Genomic DNA, 21754 nt, shown 5'->3' with positions numbered 1-21754 from the left:
CTCCTTCCTTTTCTGTACCAAATGCCCTTTTGAACAAGTGAATTAAACTAAATATCCTTATCTGTCTGAATGCTTTTTCTGAAGCTTTTGTATCATATACATCACACAAGTTATAGCTTTTTTTGGAATGTAAAAAACAGAGTGTTTCTAAGAGGTTAAGACTCAATACTTTTTTGTGGAATAAATAAACCGTGGAAATCACTATATTTCATAGCCGTATCTAAATAACATTCTTTTTAAAATATATTTTTAATTTTTATCTCGTAAGCTTTCATTTGCATTTTTAAAATTAAATTTAATTAATTAATTTTTATGGCTGCATCAGGTCTTAGTTGCAGCACACAGGATCGTCGTTGCGGCACATGGGATCTTTCATTGCGGCGTGCAGGCTTCTTTCTAGTTGTGGTGTGCAGGCTCCAGAGCATGTGGGCTCTGTAGTTTGTGGCATGCTGGCTCTCTAGTTGAGGCGCACGAGCTCAGTAGTTGTGGTGAGTGGGCTTAGTTGCCCTGCAGCATGTGGGATCTTAGTTCCCTGATCAGGGATCAAACCCGCATCCCCTGCATTGGAAGGTGGATTCTTTACCACTGGACCACCAGAGAAATCCCCTAAATACCATTCTTGAAAAGGACATCTTTAATTATTTTTAACTTTGTGTATTCGTTAAAAACACTACCTGATTGGAGTTTGAACAGACATGATCAGGGCTGAGATAGTGTAGTCTAGGGATTGAAAGCAGGGGTTTTCAAGTCAGAAAGCCCGAAGTGTGGATCCCTGCCTCTTCATGGATGGCTTGTGTGATCTTTGGTGGATTATTTAATTTATCTAATCCCCTGCTTCCTCATCTGTAAATTGAGGATAATAATTCCTGCTTGATAAATTATGCTGGTTAAATAATGCTGGTTAAATAATGTGGGTAAATTTTTTTGCAGAGTGTCCAGCATGTTACTGTTTATTGTTACACTGTCTTTTTTTTTTTAGTTACCAACAACAACAAAAAATTACGATAGTTCTTGTGTTCCCATATACTGGAATGGAGATGGTAGGAATAAATAAACTACAGAACCTATTGAAAGATTTAAAACTTGATGGTTTTCATGATGGTATTTAAACACTACAGGTGAAGATAGAAGAGAGATGTTAAAGACACAAACCTTACAGGAGTTCAGAAATCATTAAATACTGTAAGATTAGGTGCATAAAGAAAAAGACCTGGGAGTAAAATCCACAATGGTTTTATAAGAAATATTATAAGGAAGGCAAATTAAAAACATAAAAGATTGAAAAAATATGACCTTGTAAGAGTGTGTACGCATGCATAAATGTAGGGAACAGAGGAAATGATATAAGTAGAGAGGGAGGCTATTAAGGAAATGAAGCAATGACTATTTAACAATGCTGTAGGAACTATTTGTTTTTCATTTATATGTACAGCCCAGATAACCTTATACACTGAAAAAAAAGTGAAATTTTTTTCATGTGATTTCCCTTTTTAAAAGTTTATCCCACCTTCATATCATCTGTTAGTTTATTTCTAAATGGTCCTGGTCTTGCAGGCTTCTCCCCGATATTCTCATCACTACAACTGACTAACTAGCCCCGCCACATGCCCTCACTTTCGCTCTTCTGGCATCCTAGCCGTTCTGTGAATCTATCATACTTGACAGAACACGTATTCCTTTGCTAAAGGTACTTTCACATAGAATTCCTTCCTTCCACCTAATATTCATATCTAAGTCAACTATGTCTTCTCTGGGATATCCTCTTTAAAAAACGTGTAATTGTACATTTCACTTGTTAGAATCTGTTGTGTATTTATGATTTCTAGTTTTATGCTTATCAAATTCCTTTAATTGAATTTTAGGCTTTTTAAGGTAAAGAATCTTACTTGCTGTTTCATTTGTATCTTCTACAGTAAACAGAAGAGAAGTGGCTCAATAAATTGTTGATTGACCAGCATTTCCCAGTTGCTAACGTCTCCTATTTACCACTAGTTTTTTAATGATTTACACATAATTATTTGTATTCATACAGCAATTTACCAACACAAAAATATAACCAATACTACTCATATGTACCATATTTTTATTTGCATTAAAAAATCTTTCTTCTAGAGAGCTTTTTCTTTTTTTCTCCAATTTTGGCATTCTTACTCATAGGTCTTCCATTAATGCAAAAGATAATATTTCCTTTTCAACCATGAACACATCCTTTTGCTCATCTAATTAGGTCCTCTTGATTATCCTTTGAGACATATCATCCATGTCAGGAGTTAAAGAATATTTTGTTCTCATTTATTCTACCAGGATCTCCTTCATTAGTTTAATTTTGGATGTATTCTTGCAGTGAAGCTCTTTGATCTTTGGTCATGACTCATTAAATAGCTCTTCTGAAATGCATCCCTCTTCATCTTATGACAGCCATTCCAAATCTTACTTATTTTGCAAGATACATTTCAAATGCTCCTTACTTCATGATACAATTCACAATTCGTTTCTCTCTCTCTTGAATTCTTCGTCACTCTGATTTCACCTGTACCATTGGACACCACATTTTGCTTTTTATTCATTCAAATCCATTGAGAACCTTTCATTTCTTGGGCACTATATTCTGTCACAAAGACACAAAAATGAATAAGATAGGGTTTCTGGCTTCCAGGATGTTGCAAACAAGTGGGGGGAGATAAAAAATTTTGTGGACAGTTTGGTAATGGTACTACACACAAAATAGTAAAGGAAGCCAGCAGAGGGAAACTTTTTCAGTACTTGGGCCCCAGAAAAGTCTATCCAAGAAGCTGATGTCTAAGCCAAGTCTTTAAAAATGATTGTGGAGTTGGAGAAGGTGAGTAGAAGTATTTTGGATAGTGGATGCTGAGTTGTAACTGGTTGGAGCATAGAGTCAAGAGAATTACATACACTTCGAAGGGTTATTTTTTGTTTTAGTTTTTGTTATTTTGGGTTTTTTTTCCCCCCCGATTATAGAGTGTGTGTTGAGAGTGGAAAGAAAAAGACTGAAATATACAGGACCTATTTTTTAGAGGGTTTTGTGGGCCAGCAAAGGGGTTGGGTACTACCTGTGGGTAGTGAGGGTTATTGAGTTGTTTTTTTCAGCAGAGAAACGATACGGTCAGAATTGAATTATGAATCAATTATTATTGAAAATTTGCAAAGAGCAGTATGAGGACACAGTACTGTAGACAGAAGGACTGATTAGGAGGCAGTTGCAGGAGCCCTGTGATGGAGGAGTATTGCCCAGATTATGGTACTGGTAGCTGTAAGGGAGGGAATGAGTTGAGACATGGAGGATTTAGAATCTGAAGGACTTGTTGATTTATTGTACTGGAGGGTGAAAGTTAGGAGGAAATCAAGGATGACTCCCAGGTTTTGAGATTTATAGTCGGTCTTCAATTTGCTAGACCAACATAGAGGATGGTGGAGGGGGGGCAAATGGAGGGAAAGAGAGAGAGATAAAGGATGAAATAGAGACTGTTAACCACAGAATGCTCAGGAGAGTGGATGACAGAAATGCAAAAGAAATAATGAAGAGGCCAGTTCACCAATGAGAGACTTTCTGTTCCCAGGCCCTGGAGAAGGGCCCTTTTGATGTGATACGGTCATATGTTCAGTATAATTTGCAAAGGTGAGATATTCTAACTGTAATGGATTTAAATTGTTGCTACTTTCAACTCTCACTTCCCTTTCATCGTATGTCTCCTTTTGTTGAGTGGTGTTGGAGTAGTAGGCACAGAAATGTGAAATTCATTTAGGAAAACATTTAATGTGAGTTTACTGGGATATATTTATATAGCTTACAGTTATTTCCATGTATAACTGAGTTATAGGTTTCCTGGTGCAGGAACGGGTTCCAGGAACACTCCCATCACACACAGTGGACCCATGCATCTTCCTGGCATGGTGACATTGACAGCAAATTACCTTGCTAAGTGTCTTCAGTTCAAAATATATTTCAGATGAGTCATTGTGCAAGAAGACTAACAGCCCATGCACAAAAGAAAATTGATAAAAGTTTTCCCAAAATGGAAAACAATCCTGCATTATGCATATGATATTAACAAAATGAATTATGAAGCTGAAAGGAACTTTCCTATGTTTTCAGTATTAAAAAAAAATACAAACTTCCACCAAATTTGTCCGAGGAAAAACTAAATTATTCTATTTATAGAAAATGTTACAAAGTCACTGAGTTAGGAACAGGTAATCAGAATATGCAACTGTAAAAGTAGAAAAACTAATTATAAAAAGTTTATTAAGCATTTAGTTAATAAAAAATATAAAGTTTCTTTATTTTATGATAGAGTTTTACATAGCTTTTTAAAATCGGTAATTTGTTGTGATTTCTCATCTAAAGAATACTAAATCCGGATCTGCTTTTAAGGTTATTGAAACCTATCAAGGGACTCTGAAGTGAAAGTGAGAGACTAGTCTCAACAGGAAAGTTGAAGAAACCCAAAGGTTTGGTTAGACTTACGGTGAAGAGGTAGTCTGAGATCCAGACTCCCAAATCTTAAATGGACAATGGCCATGAACAAGAGGTACTTTATAGAGATTATGAAGGGACAGACTGGAGTTGCTGAAGGCCTGGGCCACAAAGAATTACACATCCTGTTTGCTTGTGTACGTTCTCATTGCTGGTCTGTGTATTTCCTAGCAAAGGGTAGTACTCTTTTTTGTCTATTCACTGTACCCAACACAGTGCATTACACATAGTAATACATGTTTTTGACTTGACTTCAAAGACATTTTATTTTGTAGTTAGAACTTCATTGCCTCTAAGTAAACATTTCATTATGCCATTTTTTTAATATATCATTTTACAACTGAAGCATTTTCCTTTTGAGCACAGAATTCATTTTTGATCTTTCTTTTCTCCTTTTTTTACAGCTTTTAATTGCTATTTTACTATTTTATTTTTCATATTTGAATAGTTACTTTGTTTTCTAGAATTTTACCTCATACATATAACATGGCCTCACTATACACATGGAGTTTCTTATTTTAATTTTAATATTTTTGAGCCACAACTGAGAACTTGGCACAGAATAAAGTAGAGAGAAAGGTCTAGTTCCTGCCCTTGGGGCTTTGAACTTCATTACACTGTGTTCACTGCACTGAAGTGGAGTCTGGGCCTCACCTCTGCTGCTTAATACCAGGCCAAGTACGGCTTCTTTCTTCCCCAAGAACGGATGGAGCTCTGTCTATCTTGCAACATCACTGCTAATAACACTGGCCTCTTTCTTTGTTTTTTTTCCCTCACTAACCCTTCTTTTTTTGGGGGTACATCTAGTTAAATAGGTAAAGGTCTGAAAAAAATCATACTAAAGGAGATTAGAGAGAAACAGTTCTGAGTGATAACAGGTCTGAGATATTGTCTGGAGTAAGTAGCTAATGTACAGAAAAGGTGCATTTGTATTTTGGTCTAAGAATGGTGAAGTCTGCTTACTCAGAATGATAGCAAGGCTTAAGGTAGAAAAGGAGCCCACTATGGTATACAATTAGCTTGAAATTTAATTTTTTTTAAATAAAGAGCCCCTAAAATTGGGGGTAGGACTTGCATTCATTTTATAGTATAACATAATATGCTTAGAATCACTGTATGGAATGAAGCTTAGGGAGCTTTTAGTAATAATTTAGTAATAAATAGATTTCTGTTATTATGCTGTGTTTGCACATATTGTTTAATCGAATTGACTAATCAATATATTGGGGTGGAGCCAATAAAAGGTTATATTGCCCATTTCCCTCATTTTTTTAAACTCTTGGTAAGTATTTAATTACATTAGATGCTTTGAAATAGTAAAATTATGAGAAACACTCTCAGATACCCGGCTGCTTTGTCTTATTGGTAGCTGTGTGCTGTCACAAATTGAGAGGAATAATTTCTTCCTCTTATTGCACTTGTCCTACTGTGAGGAACATACATCATCAAGTTTCTAATGAAAATAATTTATCTAAGGAAGCATAAGTACTAAATTCTAAAAAGTAAAAAGCACCAAACTTTATTTGAAAGCCCAAGTTCACTGCAAATAGCCATTGCTGGTTGTTTAATAAACTCTGCATTGTCTTCTTTGTATAGAAAATTCTGCCTCAAAAAACAAAAATTTTATAGTGACAAAAACTGTGTGGAATTCATATGATGTCAATTAAGTTCACGGGCTGAAATTTTCGTAGGATTATAAGATTTTATAAACTGCAATAAGTAAAACCTTAAAATAAAAAGTCATTATTATCTGACTTATGTACCCAAATTTTGTAAATGACACTATTGCCTAATTAAATCTCTGAGTCTAACCCATGGATCCATTCACCTATTTTAATTTGAACCATCAATGAACACGTATACATTTTAAAATTCATTATTCTATGTGTCCTACTGAATCTTTTATAATCAAGTAAACTATGTATAAGAAAATTAACAAATATACCTCAATATAGGAGTATTTTATGTTCTATCTCTCTTCAGATTTCTACCTAGAGAAGTATCAAAAAACTCTTTAAATTCAAACCCGTTATATAGCTCAGTGCTTATCAGATCAACTTCCCTATTTTGTTTAATATATTGTGAATTGTTTGATAATATAACGAGTATCACACCTATGTCTGAATAAGTTTAAAAGGAATAAATATATTAGATGAAAACAAGTCAAGGAGATGACATGTACAATAAGCATGGAGGCCTGCAGTCAGGGTTAAAAACATCACACTCAGATATTGCACTTAGGGAAGATCTACTCTGATAGAAGTTATTGTAAAGAAGACTTTAGTTGTCTATAAGCTCAGTGTGAACAAAAAATTGTGACTGGATGCTAAAACAAGGTAGTAAACATCAATTTGCTTTCAAGTCACAGTGGTAGGAGGGAAGTATTTGGATCAAAGAAGACAATAGCCCCGTTTTCCTGTCATTCACTGTCGCTGTGAACTTATGGACTATTATGTTCAGATGGAGAAGTCTCATCTTGTATTTAAAAGATGGTAAAAAACCTAGAAATTATGAAACATGAGAAATGTTTGAGGGAATTTGGGATGTTCAACCTGGAAAAAATGATAAAAATTTTTAAAGAGGAATTATTTGTATCACTTGTTATTTAGAGGCAAATAGAATCAAAGGACTGATGTCACAAAGACACACATTTCAGCTTCATGCGTAGGTTTACCCAAAGTTAGGGTAAGGAACGGATCTTATAAAGAGGTCGGTTCTCAATCACTAAAAAGCTTTTAAGAATCTAGATGAAGTTCTAGTAAGGATTTCCTTGTGATGAGACTGGACCAGATGACCAGTAACATTGCCATCACTGTTTAGGTTTGGGGACAGTGACTTCCGTAAGCAAATAAGCTGTATTCCTGATCTTCTAATGCAGATTTTCTGAGGTTGTACCCTTGGATTTGTCCTCACCTCAAGGCAGTAAAATGTGACAGACTTTGTTATAAGAACATTAATTCCATTGAAGTCATTATATTTTAACTTTCTTACCACTTAATTGCCTTAAAGAAGTTTAGGTAACTTGCCTTAAATCACATAGCTAGTAAGTAGCACAGAAATGGGTTTCCATGCAAATCAGTAGAAGAATAAGCTTGTAAGTGATGTAGCGTTACAACTGAAGGTTAGCATGGCTGGGGTTCATCGTTGTTTGAAGACGCCAAAGACTTCCTCTTTCAGTACTCAGAGGTAGCCAGACAGATTTACATTTCACTGAGGCCAACTCCAGAAAGCCAAATTATCAATAAACAATCAGGTGTATGACTGTATATACTTTCTGAAAACATTCACATTAATACTCCCTACTCTTAAGCACTTTGGAAAAAGTTCATTGGTAGCCGTTTTATTTATTTACCAAGAAAAGTCACGGTCATGAGATATGGAAATACAGGAGAATCAATACATTGTCTCTTGCTACACTGTTAGTTCTATATGGTGAATGAGTAAATAAAGAACTGAAGATAGACCAACAAGGAAATCATGGAAGTCCTTGGAGATCATGGAATCTGAAGGAGAGTTAGATAAGTCACACTTTTAATGGTATTACTCTAAGATAGCTGTGCTTTCATTCTGATTGACAAACTGTCTTATATGTATTATCACACTGAAGTTACTTACCAGAAACTCTTGTGGCCAAGTTTCCAATCTTTTCCTTTTAAGTCGTTGACAACCTATGTTCTAACCCATAGTGTTGATAAATTTTAAAGCTCAGAGGACAAATGTATAACCTTAATTTTCTAGTTAGTGAATCTTCCAAGTACTTACCAGAGAATCAAAGTTTGTCTGGCTCCAAAGCCCAATGAAAGTCATGTAAGTCAGGAATAATGTCATTATAAACTATTTGTGATGATTTAAAGACTATTTGCTTTGGGTACAACTATCAATTCTCAAACTAACAATTTCAAGGGGAAAATAGAAACCTCTAAATTGCTAATGTGGCAGTAAGAATAAACTTGGATGATCAGTCCAGGGAATTAAAAAAAAAAAAAAAAAAAAGCAGGTCTTTGGGAAGCACCATGAATTATGCTGTTAAATTGTGGCTGGATTCTAATGCAAATCCAGGTTACCCAGGCATAAAAGGCAGTGGCAGTTGGCAAACACTGTGTTATTTATTTTCTAGATAAGCCATCTAACAAACTCTTCTCTCCTCACTGAAATGCACTCACACACCATGGAGAAAAAGAAGTTGGTAGGGATGGAGTGTAACCGTGGGAACTTCTTCTTTGAACTTTAGTAGAATCAAGCAAAAATCAAAGTCCTGTGTAAATTAACAGTTTGCTTGTTTGTCTAAACCAAACAAGAGAGAGATATTCATCTGGTTACTACGCAGAGAAAGTGGTTACTGAAATGTTTCATGCCCTGCTTGACGAGCCTGTCAGGTGCCTTCTCTGAATCCACTGCCATGAAACACACCAATTTAAACCTCAAAGTTACAGAAATGGAAACATCCTGAAAGTTGTCAGTTATTCCAAATCTCAAAAAGAAAATAAATGGATGGAGAAACCATATTTTACAGGTACATGAGCCAATTAATCAATAGTAGGAATTTTTCCAAAGGCTGGAGGAGAGGGATTTAGAAATATTATCATTTCAAGTCAAAGAACTTCTGCTTTGTATGCTATTCCAAAAAAGAAGAGGGTATTTCTTTTTGCGGTACGCGGGCCTCTCACTGTTGTGGCCTTCCTCGTTGCGGAGCACAGGCTCGGGACGCGCAGGCTCAGCGGCCATGGCTCACGGGCCCAGCCACTCCGCGGCATGTGGGATCTTCCCGGACCGGGACACGAACCCGTGTTCCCTGCATCGGCAGGCGGACTCTCAACCACTGCGCCACCAGGGAAGCCCAAGAGGGTATTTCTTCATCATGGTTTTATTTGTTTAGTAATTAACAGAAGACTTAGGAGGAGTAGTGAGTATAAATCGTAATCCACACTCTTGAAGATGCAAGAAATACCCTATTATTTTCTGTAAATCAAATTAAATCAGATACAAACCTCTATCCAGCCATTTGATGGGAATTTAAGTGAATTGGGGGTTATTCCCCTCTCCTTTCCCCGCTCATAACATAGGGATCCAGAATTATCTGGTACCAGGAGAATAGGCAAATGTTCTTCACATGAGTCTATGACCCAAGTCCACAAGGTCACCAGGAGGTTATAACTGTTCAAGGTCTTTATCACACGGCTAAGCCTGGTATCCAGAATCTTGGTTGGAGCTAAGAATTCCAGTGTCCAGCATTCACCCTTGAGGAAAGGGTGCATAGTCACTCCTTATAAAGGTTACAGATACTGAAGAAAAACACTACCTGATATATCAAAAAACCAGCAAAAACCAAACACAAATAAATGTATCAGAGCATTATTCTTACAACAGAAGTCTTGCCTAAAATGTCTGCTTGAGGCCGGAATTTTTTAAACTGTTTTTTAACTTTCATTTTGAAATAATTTTAGGTATCAGAGAAGTTGCTACTATATATAAAATAGAAAACTAATAACGTACAGTATAGCACAGGGAACTCTATTCAATACTCTGTAATGGCCTATATGGGAAAAGAATCTAAAAAAGAGTGGATATATGTATAGCTAATTCACATTGCTATACACCTGAAACTAACACAACATTGTAAATCAACTATCTTCCAATAAAATTTTTTTTTAAGTTGTAAAATAGTAATTTTCATATATCCTTCACCCAGCGCCCCCTAATGTTAACATCTTACATATGCACAGTAAAAAGATCAAAACCAGGAAATTAACATTGGTATACTACTATTAACTACAATACAGACCTTATTCAAATACCACTAGGTTTCCACTAATGACCTTTCCCCACCCAGATTCCACATTGCATTTAGTTGTCTTCCTCTCGCCTTAGTCTCTTCCAATCTATGACCATTCTTCAGTCTTTCTTTGTCTTTCAAGACCTTGCAATTTGGAAGAGTATCAGTCAGTTAATTTCTAGAATATCTCTCATCTGTTTTTTTCTGATGTAATTTCATGGGGTTATACATGTTCAGAAAGATCACAGAAGTGATTTTGTGCCCTTCAGAGGGTAATAATGTCAATGTCTTACTACTAGTGACAGGACTAGTGATTTCTTGGCTAAGGTCCTATATGTGCGTCTTGAATTTCTTCCCTGTAAGTTACTGTTTCTTGGGGAGAATATTTGAGGCTACTCAAATATTCAGTTCCCCCTCAAAATTTTATGTACTAATTTAGCATCCATTGGTGGATCATGCCTGCAACAATTATTATTATTTTGCTGTTTGCCTAATGGTAATTTTGTTTTCCTCTTATTCTTTCAACATTTATTAATTGGAATTCTTCAATAGGGAAAAAGATGTCCCTTCTCATTGATTTATTTATTCAATTTATATCAGTATGGACTCGTAGATATTTACATTATTCTATGGGTTATAATCCAATAACATCAGAGGTTCAGAATTTTAAACTGTAATAATACCCTATTTCTTTTTTCTTTGTTTGTTTCACAGATTCTCTTTCCTACCATGACTATAGTAGTGTATAGTTCATTGTAACATGTCTGTTTATTCCATTCTTCTTTTATTGTTTCTGTTGATTTTTCTTCTCAGTCTTAACCATGACTTCTCCTTTTAAAAATTCTGTCTCTAATATTGTGTCATCCTTTATTAAAAACTTGTTATCTTTTCTCTCCTCCCCTCCCCCAGTGTTGTCATTTCCCCCCATCGCCTTCCCTTATTTCTCTTTACTTTTTGTATAGGGGCTGATGGGCAGAGATATTTTGTCCAGTGTGAACAAAGATAAATTGCCTCTTCCCATCTTTTGAAAATAGTCCATTTGGTCTTTTGACTTTCAAGATGAATGTGAGCAAATTAGAGGAGTCATTCTCTATTTTGCCATCAATTTTCAGCAGGCACTGAGTAAGGTGTCTGTTAATGACACAGTAATGGGTTCTACTTCTTTTTGTTGTGTTATTGTGATTGACTTCAGAGAATGAGTGACAATATTTTTTGAACAATTACTGATTCCATCAGTCTTTGAACTAAAAATAATTTAGAACAACACATATCTTACTGCAAGAAAATTAAAGTAAAATTTTTTCTTTTGTATCTCTGTATGACAGTTGCTTAAATCGCCCTTATACTCTTATAGTTAGATCTACATCAAATATATATATATTCCCTATTCTAACCAGAGGTTATAAATCTGACTTTCTTTTTCGGGTACATCAAAATATATGTCCATGACACATATTTTATTGTGGTTGTAGAAGAGAACTCTTTTTAGGAAAAGAACAGAACCATAAACTCTTTCTGTGTTCCTTGGAAATTTCTAACAAAAGCTTATTCAGAACATTTTTTGTTACTTTGAATTGCTAAAAATATCTTTACAAGGATAGACAATGGGAATTATACTTCAGTGAGACAGCAAGCAGTGAAACATACCTAATTGTACCTATATACTTTAGAGAATGGGCTTAGATCTTTGAAATTCTGAATGGTTCATTATAACCAACAATAACAAGTAGAAAGCAGAGACCTTTCAAACTAAAGATTTTGCAAATTCAGCAGTGGAAAACTTTAAAACTTTGTGTGTCATTTAAAAGTACCTAGATTATTAAATAAAGATAAAACATATACATGCATCTCAAAAGTATAAATTAATATTTATGTTATTAAACATTAATTAAAATTCCCTATATGTAAAAATCCCGAGGCCATCCATTTAAATACTAACAACCCAGAAAATAAGTGTTCTGAGATTCTTTCCTATTCAAAGAATCATTAATTAAAATTAAAAACAATTTTCATTCCCAAGAGCAGAAATAGGAATATCAAATAATAACCTAAGAAAGAAATGGGAAGGAGGCAAGTTTTAGCTTACGAATATTAATGAAACTCTTTACTAAATAAACATGTGGATGTCATAATCCTGTATAGGAAGACAATATGGCAAAGTTGTGATAGCTACCTCAAGGTAATCTATGCATTTAAACCCATTCCAAGCCAAATCTTAAAAGATATTGCTTGAACTTGACAGCTTTCAAATAGCCTACGTAGTATAGATGAGTGATGTTCATTCTTTTAAGTGTAGCTGGAATGCTTTTTTACGTCACCCAAGTTTTTCAATGTATCTTGGTTAAAACTCAGCGGTAAAATTTCAACATAATTTATTTCAAATTTGGTACACCTTAGTAAGATATTTAGAATCATTTTGTAAAGTAGAAGGAGATATTTATATCAATAATGATGATCCTAATTTTATTTTATGTTATAAAATGTTTAATGTTTTCTATCTCCTACTAACAAAAAATAAAACTACATGGCAGTTTCCAGACCGATTACATTTTAGCAGTATAGGATTTTCTCTTTCTCCTTTTTTCAGCATACAGGAAATGTTAGATCACGGTAGCTAATGAACTCAATTGAATTATGTCTGATATTTATATTTGATTCACTTTTAATTATTTCCAAGAGCTGAAGCCCAAAGTTCATTACCCAGGCAGTGGTAGACTGAATTAGTCTGAATGGCATCCATTCTCCATTCCTTCCTGTATCCGTGTCCTTAACCACGCAACTATACCATGTGCTCTCCCTGTGACCCAGCACGATTTCCCACTCCTAGGTTTGGCCCTGCGACCTACTTTGGCCAATAAAATAAGAAAATAGTATGCCAACTTCTAGCCTAAGCCACAAGAGGCTTACGTGTTTGGAAACACTTGCTCTTTTTTGATTCTGCCATCGCCTTGTGAAGGACATGCCCAGGTTAGCCTGCTCATCTTAGAAAAACAAGAGACATGTGCAGAAAAGCTAAGCCACCAACCCTCTGAGCCCAGCCTAGATCAGCTGACTACCAGGAAAATGAAGGAACCTAGTTAAGAAGAGAAGACGAACCCAGTCCAGGCTAGCCTAGATCAGCTGATACTAGAAACAAATGCAAGAAATAAATGTTTATTGTCCTAGGACACTGATGTTGCATGCCTGGTTGCTTTGCAACGGTACTGTACCCTTAGGTAACTGATAAACCGACACAGGTACTGAAGGATTGCCAAGATTTATATTATCCCTTCTGCTTTATAAAGAACTTATAGTTTATAACTAAATATTTCACTAAACTATGACAAATTAAGTAATAAGAAACAGCTTACTGATTTATTATTTTCATAACACATTAATTATTCGTGATTGACATCATTTTAATCCTAATGACTGCCTTTGGCAATCTCCTTATATATAATTTATTTCCTCAAGCCTTTTTATAATAACACTTGAGAAGTGTATTAATACGTTTGTTTGAATCGAAACACGAAGGCAGAATTTTTCTGACAGAATGTAAGTCTGATTAGCTTGGGGATGCCTGGCTGATTAGGCTGTGGGGCAGACATTCTCCATAAATTTAATAGGTTAATTCTGCAATACCAAAATATTGATAAAAATATATTTAAAGCATATAATAAGATAAAAAAGAATTTAATACAAAAATATTGTATTAAAAAGAGTGTAATGAAATAGCATTTGGATTTGTTCTAACCCTTTTGGGTATATTGGGTTAAATAATTCACCACTAAATAAAAGAATAATAGGTATAATTTATAGTCATTTGGTATGTGTTTGTAAAGTTTTTGTTTGTTTGTTTTTTGGTTTACATCCCAGATATTGAGAAAGCATGGACAATGATGACTGGGCAATAAATCATTTTTCAAATCATGTACTTTCTAGTTCTTTGCTATTGCCAATTCAAAATGGGACTTAATTAAAAATTGCTAAAAATAATTTTTGGTGATATATCACTGGGATTTTGGACTTCAAATATGTGTCAACCAGACTATAATTAAAAATAATTTTTGATGATAGATCACTGTGATTTCTGATATTTAAGGAATTGAGTGACGCATCTATGAAAAAGAAATAAAACTTCCTCCCATTCCCCTCTGCTGATTTTTTTGAAAATAATTTCTCTGTGTTCACATCTATAAAATCAAAACAAATCAAAATACAATTCGCGCAGGACTCTGTCCCACTCTGCAATTTCTTACACATTCACAGAGATAAGAACTAATTGAAAAAAATACCACTAATCTCAATAAGAAATGTATTTCTAATAAAATTCTACTTCTGACAGTCAGAAATTATATAGCGATATCAATACTATATTTATAATGCACAGTAATAATTGTAATGACTCAAGCCAGAAAAAAATTTAATATTTATAACCCTTTAAAGAATTTTCCACTTTTCATATGTATCTTTTCTTTGCAAAGAATAAAGGAAAGATTATCAATAAAAGTCTTTCAAAAACGAAAAATAAATTATATTAAGATAAAATTTTATTGTTAAACAATGGAATGGAAATATGAGTTCAAGGGGAAATAAAAACCAAAGATGTGAAATTCCTAAATGTCAAAGAACAAATTGTTGATGTATTGTTTTGAATTGTGATATTTGAATTTCACTAGATATTTAGAAGAGTATTATAACCCTATTTTAAAATCAAATGCCATAAATTATATCTATTTAAACTCATTAAGGAAAATCTTAGATGTCAAGTAAAAAATGTTCAAGAGGATACAAAAGTTATTTTAGGCTCTGGGAAGCTCTGCCACTCTGTAAACAAGCATGAGTATGGATAACGCATATGAGATGAATAGGCCAATAATTACAGATAAAACCCTGACACATTATATTTATGGATCGTGGCTAATTTTTTCTGGGCATTTATCATGTTGCAAGTGCTATTCTATCTACATTCAACAACTCATTTAATCTTCACATTACATCATGAGGTAGACACAACTGTTAGCCAATTTTACAGATTAAAACTGGGACTCAGAAGGGCTAATTAATGCACCCATGGTTATATAGTGAGTGAGATTGGCATAAAAACACAGACGGTCTGATTTAATATCCCACTAAGTTTGGAAGCTGCCCCAGCCTTTCCCCTTTTCGCTTTCCTGGTAACCCTTCCTCTTTTCCCGCAAAACTTTCATTAATGCCTCTACCACTCACTCCACTCTGTACACATAAATAAAAAATAGGAAAGATATATGCTAAAGATTAACACTGATGAGGGGTTATCCAGTGATTTTTATTTTTTTCTTTCTTAATTACTGACATTTTCTAAATTATGAGAAAAAAAATTGTCAGGTTAGCTCATCATTCAGGTTCAGCAAATAGTCATTTTATTTCCCCCAACTCCATGGAGAAGCAAGCATCCCTATCCCATCAGAGCTGGGCTTGGCCAGGGACCTTGCTTAGGCCAGAGGAATGTGGGAAGAACTGACTGAGTGCCAGTCCTAACCCAAGGCTTCAAGAGGCATCTCTCATGTGTACCCACTCACCTAGGCGCTTCTGACCTCTGCCAGGAGAAGATGTCTCAGGTAACTGTACCCTCCAGCTTGGGTCCACCCACAGAGCGTAGCCAGAAGAAGAGATACCCTGGTCTACCTGTAGAAATGTGAGAAAGAAAGACATGCCAGCTGTATTTTGGGGTCGGATTTTGCACCACAAAACTGGCAGAGTATATGCCTACTGCATTTTAAACTCTCTACTTTATCATGCATCATACACAGTTTCTTTCCTCCCAAAATAACAAACTTATGAACTGCCCCTTTCAGTACTTCGGAGTTTTCAATCATTGACATTACTCATGAATCCCCACTGTTTTTGTTCTGTGAACATCGAATTCATTCATAGGTGTTTATTTATCCACGTAAATTAGATGTTGATACAACAAAGAAGAACTAGAGCTAGAAGTCATTTCCTAAAGCACTTACATTCTGCACTCTTCCTCTGCACAGCCTTGCTGTACCCCATATGGAGAAAGCTGGCTGTGCAACTCCATTCTGTCTGCACTTAAAACAGCCATGGGTTGCGAGGAGAGATCCTGCTGGCAGCAAACAGTGAGGTGCGATTTCAACTTTCTGGCAGTTACATGCACTTGGTTAAGACCTGGCACACTGTGGTCCTGTTTTTCAGTGTGCCTCTAGTAGGAGGGAAATCCAGGCTTTTTTTTTTTTTAATTTTGATTTGTGATTATAAAACTTTGGAGATTTATCACTTCTCCAACTAGTGTCAGGTGGTCATTTTCCTAAGTGAGACGCAGTCCAGATCAGCCTGTCTTTTGTAAGAGTGAGGCATGGCTGTGTGTTTGGGAATGAGAATCAAACTGTAACTGAAGGTTTTTTGTTGTTTGTTTACTCATTATCCTGGCCTGTTTAGACAGGGAGTTTCAAAAAAAAAAAAAAAAAAGAACCGAGACACAATGCATCTGAGTTAACCAAAGAAGCCACCCGCAATTCAGACACCAGCAGTCAATTGACTGAGATAGAGGGTGGGGATGACGCAAGGTTGCTAACAGATGGCTTCCTAACAGAGGACTGGCAGGCTGGGCTATGTTCAAGCTTAAGCTCTTATTCTGTTACTCTCATGACGTCCCAGTTTGCTTGACGAAACACCATTGGAGATCATCAATCACTGAGAGAGTCCAGGATAAAGCTTCTAGGAAGTTGCCTCCTGCTCTTCAAAGAGAAGACATTTACCAGGGATTGTTGATTAGAAGGCATTTCAATGGAAAATATTCCTTCTGCAAAGGGAGGCTGTGCCTTTAATTATCTCACTTGGTAGGCAGTCTCTACAGTTAAAAGGTGTATATATATATATATATATATATATACATACACACATGATATATCTATATCATTAGTGGGGCAAAATTCTAAAGTCAGATTTAAAATAATGATTACAGATTAAAGGAGTAGTTAATGATCATTTACAAGTTCTATAATTTATTATTTTTGACAGAAACAACTTCTTTGAAAGGAAATAACATTAATAAAGCCTTTCAGATTTGACCTTTTAATGGAAGTAAAATTGAGTTATATAAATTCTATTAATGGTAATGGATGATTTCCAGCTAAATCGCTCTCTGACATTATGGAAAACTGCTCATTTCCAGAATCACTTTCTGTAAAGGAATTGTTGAAAATGGTTTAGTTCAGTGAAGTCAGTTAACTGAGATTATCTGGTTTTAAGCTACAACAAAAATAAGTAGAAAAATTGTGATACCGGTCCTGTATTTTGTGATGTAAAAGAACTTCTGAGCAAGGTAATTAACTTCCAAAGGCAAAGGTGTTTTTTTGCAATTCATGTACAGCACAGTGCCTGACAAAAACATCTTCAACAATGTCTTCTTAAACTAAATCTACTAGACCTCTTTAATTTTTCTGTTTATTAGAGAAGTTATTAATTTGATATCTGATCTCATCCTGTTCTTTATAATTTTTTCTTGAATTTCTAATTTAGAAAGGAAAGAGCATCCATTTTAAAAAAGGAAGGAATTTCTAATATTTAGTGAGGAGTAATCAGATATAAACATCAAGCACAATTCAACTGAGTTCAGAGGCTACCATGATCTCACATTCCCTGTATTCCGAAAAGAGGAGAAAAGAGAAAATCATATACTGCTAAAATTTAATCAATCTGGCAACTGGCATGTAGTTTTATTTTTGGTTGGCAGAAGATAGAAAACTTTAAACATTTTATAACATGAAATAACATTAGGATCACCATTAATTGGTATAAATATCTCCTTTTACTTTTCAAAATGGTTCTGAATATCTTGTAGAATAAGGTGTACCAAATTTGAAATAAATTATGTTGAATTTTACCTCTGAGTTTTAACCAAGACACATTGAAAAAGTTGGTGACATGAAAAAAAAGGAAGGAATTTCTAATACTTAGTAGGGGGAGTTACTGTTGGATTAAGTAGACATTTGCCTTGGAGGTGAGAAGTTTGCATGAAAGGGGCTGAAACAGAATCACAGCCAAAGCTGTTTGCCCAGATATGAACTCTTGCGGCTATGAAGAGGGCATAGAGGTCAAAGGCTCAGTCTCCAGACCTGCTCTGTTTTTATTAGATCTATGATGCTGGGCTTATTATTTAAACTTTTAGTTTCAGTTTCTCTGAGCTACCTAAGTCACAGAGTTTTTGTGGAAATGAATTAAGTAATGTTTGTGAAGTGCTTAATGCCATGCTTCAAATAGAGTAATGTTACCCTCTACTGTTTCTAGGGAGGATTCAGAAGTCAACTTTAGATACCAATCTACTGGATATTCCACCTGCAGAATTTAACCTAAGGCCACGAGGTTTGCTACTACTGTTCATCAGCTCATTGCAACAGATGTGTCACTGGTCAGACCCAGTAGGAGATTCTTGACTTGAAAGGGACATGAGGTATTGGGCTAAGGTGGGCATTTCCAGGTCTGAGACTTACTCAAAGGTGCTACGAGCTATAAAAATGGCATAGATGATAAATGGGCAACATATTTTGTCTAACTTTGGTTTTATCCTTGTACCTAACATGATGCATATATATATTCTTCTTAGGTGAGAATCTTACAATTACCTGTGCAAACACCTACCAGTCTGATGTCAAGGTTTTCTGGGGTTTTTTTTACATCTTTATTGGAGTATAATTGCTTTACAATGGTGTGTTAGTAGCTTCCCTCTACTCGAACCAGATTAGCTTAATCATTTGAAAAGCTTTGCCCTCTAGGGCAGGGAATTGGGATACAGACAGGTGTTATAGAACTGCTGTAGGGCTTTTTCAGATCCTGGGACCAAGGTTTCATATTGTGCATGTATTAGGTTCCTCAATACACAGGGGGTTGAAATAGTTAAAAACTAATTGTATAGAAGCAAAAGTAGAGGTTAGAGATTTTAATCGCCTGTCTTTGGTCACTCCCTAAGTGTCTGTCAGTCAGTCAACATTTACTGAGGACTTTCACATATGAGACTTTTCCTGTGGTAGAAAGATAGTATAGATCAAGGCATCTAGAACTCAGAATCTGTTTCTGGCAGATATCAGAGGTAAATATGATAATTACAGGAAGAAAACTTCCTGGATGTTAGGCTCTCCTGAAACGGAGCAGGACACTGTGGTACTTGCCCTCCCCCACCCCATGTCCTCAGCCTGCCTTTTGTCTGTGGAAAAACTTTAGCGGAAGAATAAGTTTAATCAGAGAAGTGAGAAAATGCAGAAACAAAGGAAAACAGTCAAAGGAGACCAAATAATAATCATCATTAAGCACAGTCAAGGACCTTTAGTTCCTCCTTAAGGATTATAGATAATATTCTGAGCCATCTCCTGTGAGCTGTTCTGCAGATACTGAAGCCCCACCAGGTGAGGATGACTACATGAGGACCAAACTGAAGCCATGACATGAGCTACTCCACTTCACACAATTCCGAGAACTGGCCTCAAAGAAATGGGAACAAACCCTGGAACTAAAGATTGACTGTACTTAAAATAACCAAGGTGACACTGATCAGACCACCACGTGACTGGTTTCAAGATGACTGTCTGGCTGTGCTGTTTTGCTCTCTCCCTCCGCCTACAACCCCGAAACTCTCCTTTAAAAGCCCCTGTCCCCTGAGTAGCCATCGGGAGTTGGTTCTCAGACGGGAGCCCACCCTCTCCCCCAGTTGCCAGCCTCCGACATAAAGTAAGCTTTCCATTCCTACCAACACTTGTCTCTTGAATTGGCTCTCAAGAGGCGAGCAGCTGGACCTGGGTTCGGTAACACTCCCAGTTCTATCCTTCAATCCTGATCACCTTCATTGTTCCGTTAATTATTCTTCATCTATATTGCTGTAGTGCTGTAGGATAACGACATTATCAGTCATTTATTTCTCTTCCTGTGAGCAATTTTTTTTTTTTTTTTTTTTTGCGGTACGCGGGCCTCTCACTGTTGTGGCCTCTCCCGTTGCGGAGCACAGGCTCCGGACGTGCGCGCTCAGTGGCCATGGCTCACAGGCCCAGCCGCTCCGCGGCATGTGGGATCTTCCCGGACAGGGGCACGAACCCGTGTCCCCTGTATCGGCAGGCGGACTCTCAACCACTGAGCCACCAGGGAAGCCCCCCCTGTGAGCAATTTTTGATAGTAAAGACAATGGGAAGAGTCAGGAAAGCTATGAGGTACCTCGGAGAGAGGAAAGAGGCTATCACCAAGAGAGGAGAAACAGGCAGTAACACAAGCCAGGGCAGTAGTGTGGCTTATGGAGTGAGGTCCAGCGGGTTCTAGTTAATTCCAACTCTGATATGGGGCAAGGTGTTTTCTTTACAACTCCCACTGCTTGTGGGATGGCGTAATGGTACAACCTTTGAAAAATATTTTGGCAGTTTTGCACAAAGTCAAATATACACTTTCCACATGGCCCAGGCCATTCCACTCCTAGGTATTTACATAAGGGAAACGAAAGCATTTGTCTACACAAAGACTTATACATGAATGTTCATAGCAGCTTTTTTTGTAGTAACTAAAAACTGAAATGTCCATTTACAGTGAATGGATAAACAAGCTGTGGTACATCCATACCTTGGAATACCACTCAACAATCAAAAGGAATAAAACATTGATAACGAACATCATGAATGAACTACAAAATAATTACGCTGTGTGAAAGAATTCAGACAAACAAAATATTCTATGTGATTTCATTTGTAGAATATTCTACAAACTGCAAACTACCTGTAGTGGCAAAAATATATCAGTGTTTACCTTAAGACGGGAGGACTGGAGAAAGGGTTTACAAAGGGGCGTGAGGAAATGTTTGGATATGATGGATGTGTTCAGTGTCTTGACTGTGACAATGATGATGATGATGATGTGTATGCGTATTAAAATTTATCAGATTTTGTACATTAAATATATGTCATTTATTATATCTATTCTACCTCAATGGGGCTGTTAAAATATGCTTAAAAAATCTTCAGTGGAACACTTTAATATGGCTGTCATGCCTGCCACCCCACATTTTGCCCTCTAAATTCCAGCTACACTGAACTCTTTCAGTGACTCATACTGAGGCTCTCAAAACCCAGTGTTTTCTTTCTCTACGTGGAGTGTACCTGCTGCCCACAGCCTAGGTCATCCTACTTACCTTTTACTTCTCAGCAAGAGATCATTGCCTTCAGATACTCTTCCCTAGCTCCACAATAATGGATTTGGCCCTCCCTTCTTGGATTTCTCCTTTTATAGCATGTTATTACAATTCATTTAAAATACTGTTTCTTTTCTTTTACACGCCACCAGAATGTCATCTCCGGAGCCAGGTATCACATCTGTTTGATTTACCGCCGTATCCCCCAGCAATTAATCCTATGCCTGACACAGTAGAAACTTGAAAAATATTTGGTGAATGAAGGGACTTATGTATGAAGGGAACGATGTTTTTATAATGAGGACAAGTGTTCTAGGGCACTGGCGGTGGTGCAGGTGGGGAC

At 36.2% G+C, this 21754-nt stretch overlaps 1 long non-coding RNA gene across 1 annotated transcript in view; it reads right to left on the bottom strand.

Moving 5' to 3' along the window:
- Nucleotides 1-21754, bottom strand: part of LOC113618152 (uncharacterized) — an 88386-nt gene that overhangs the window by 3918 nt on the left and 62714 nt on the right. Inside the window, exon 2 of the long non-coding RNA XR_003431896.1 lies at nucleotides 15809-15914. This is a non-coding gene — a long non-coding RNA (uncharacterized LOC113618152). The remainder of the gene's footprint in view (nucleotides 1-15808; nucleotides 15915-21754) is intronic.

This window comes from Aethalodelphis obliquidens, unplaced genomic scaffold, assembly GCF_003676395.1.
Source record: "Aethalodelphis obliquidens isolate GAN/ISIS:26980383/991018 unplaced genomic scaffold, ASM367639v1 scaffold5, whole genome shotgun sequence".
Classification (NCBI taxonomy): domain Eukaryota; kingdom Metazoa; phylum Chordata; class Mammalia; order Artiodactyla; family Delphinidae; genus Aethalodelphis; species Aethalodelphis obliquidens.
The sequence above is the reverse complement of the archived record's forward strand: the minus strand, read 5'-3'. Positions and strand labels throughout refer to the sequence as shown.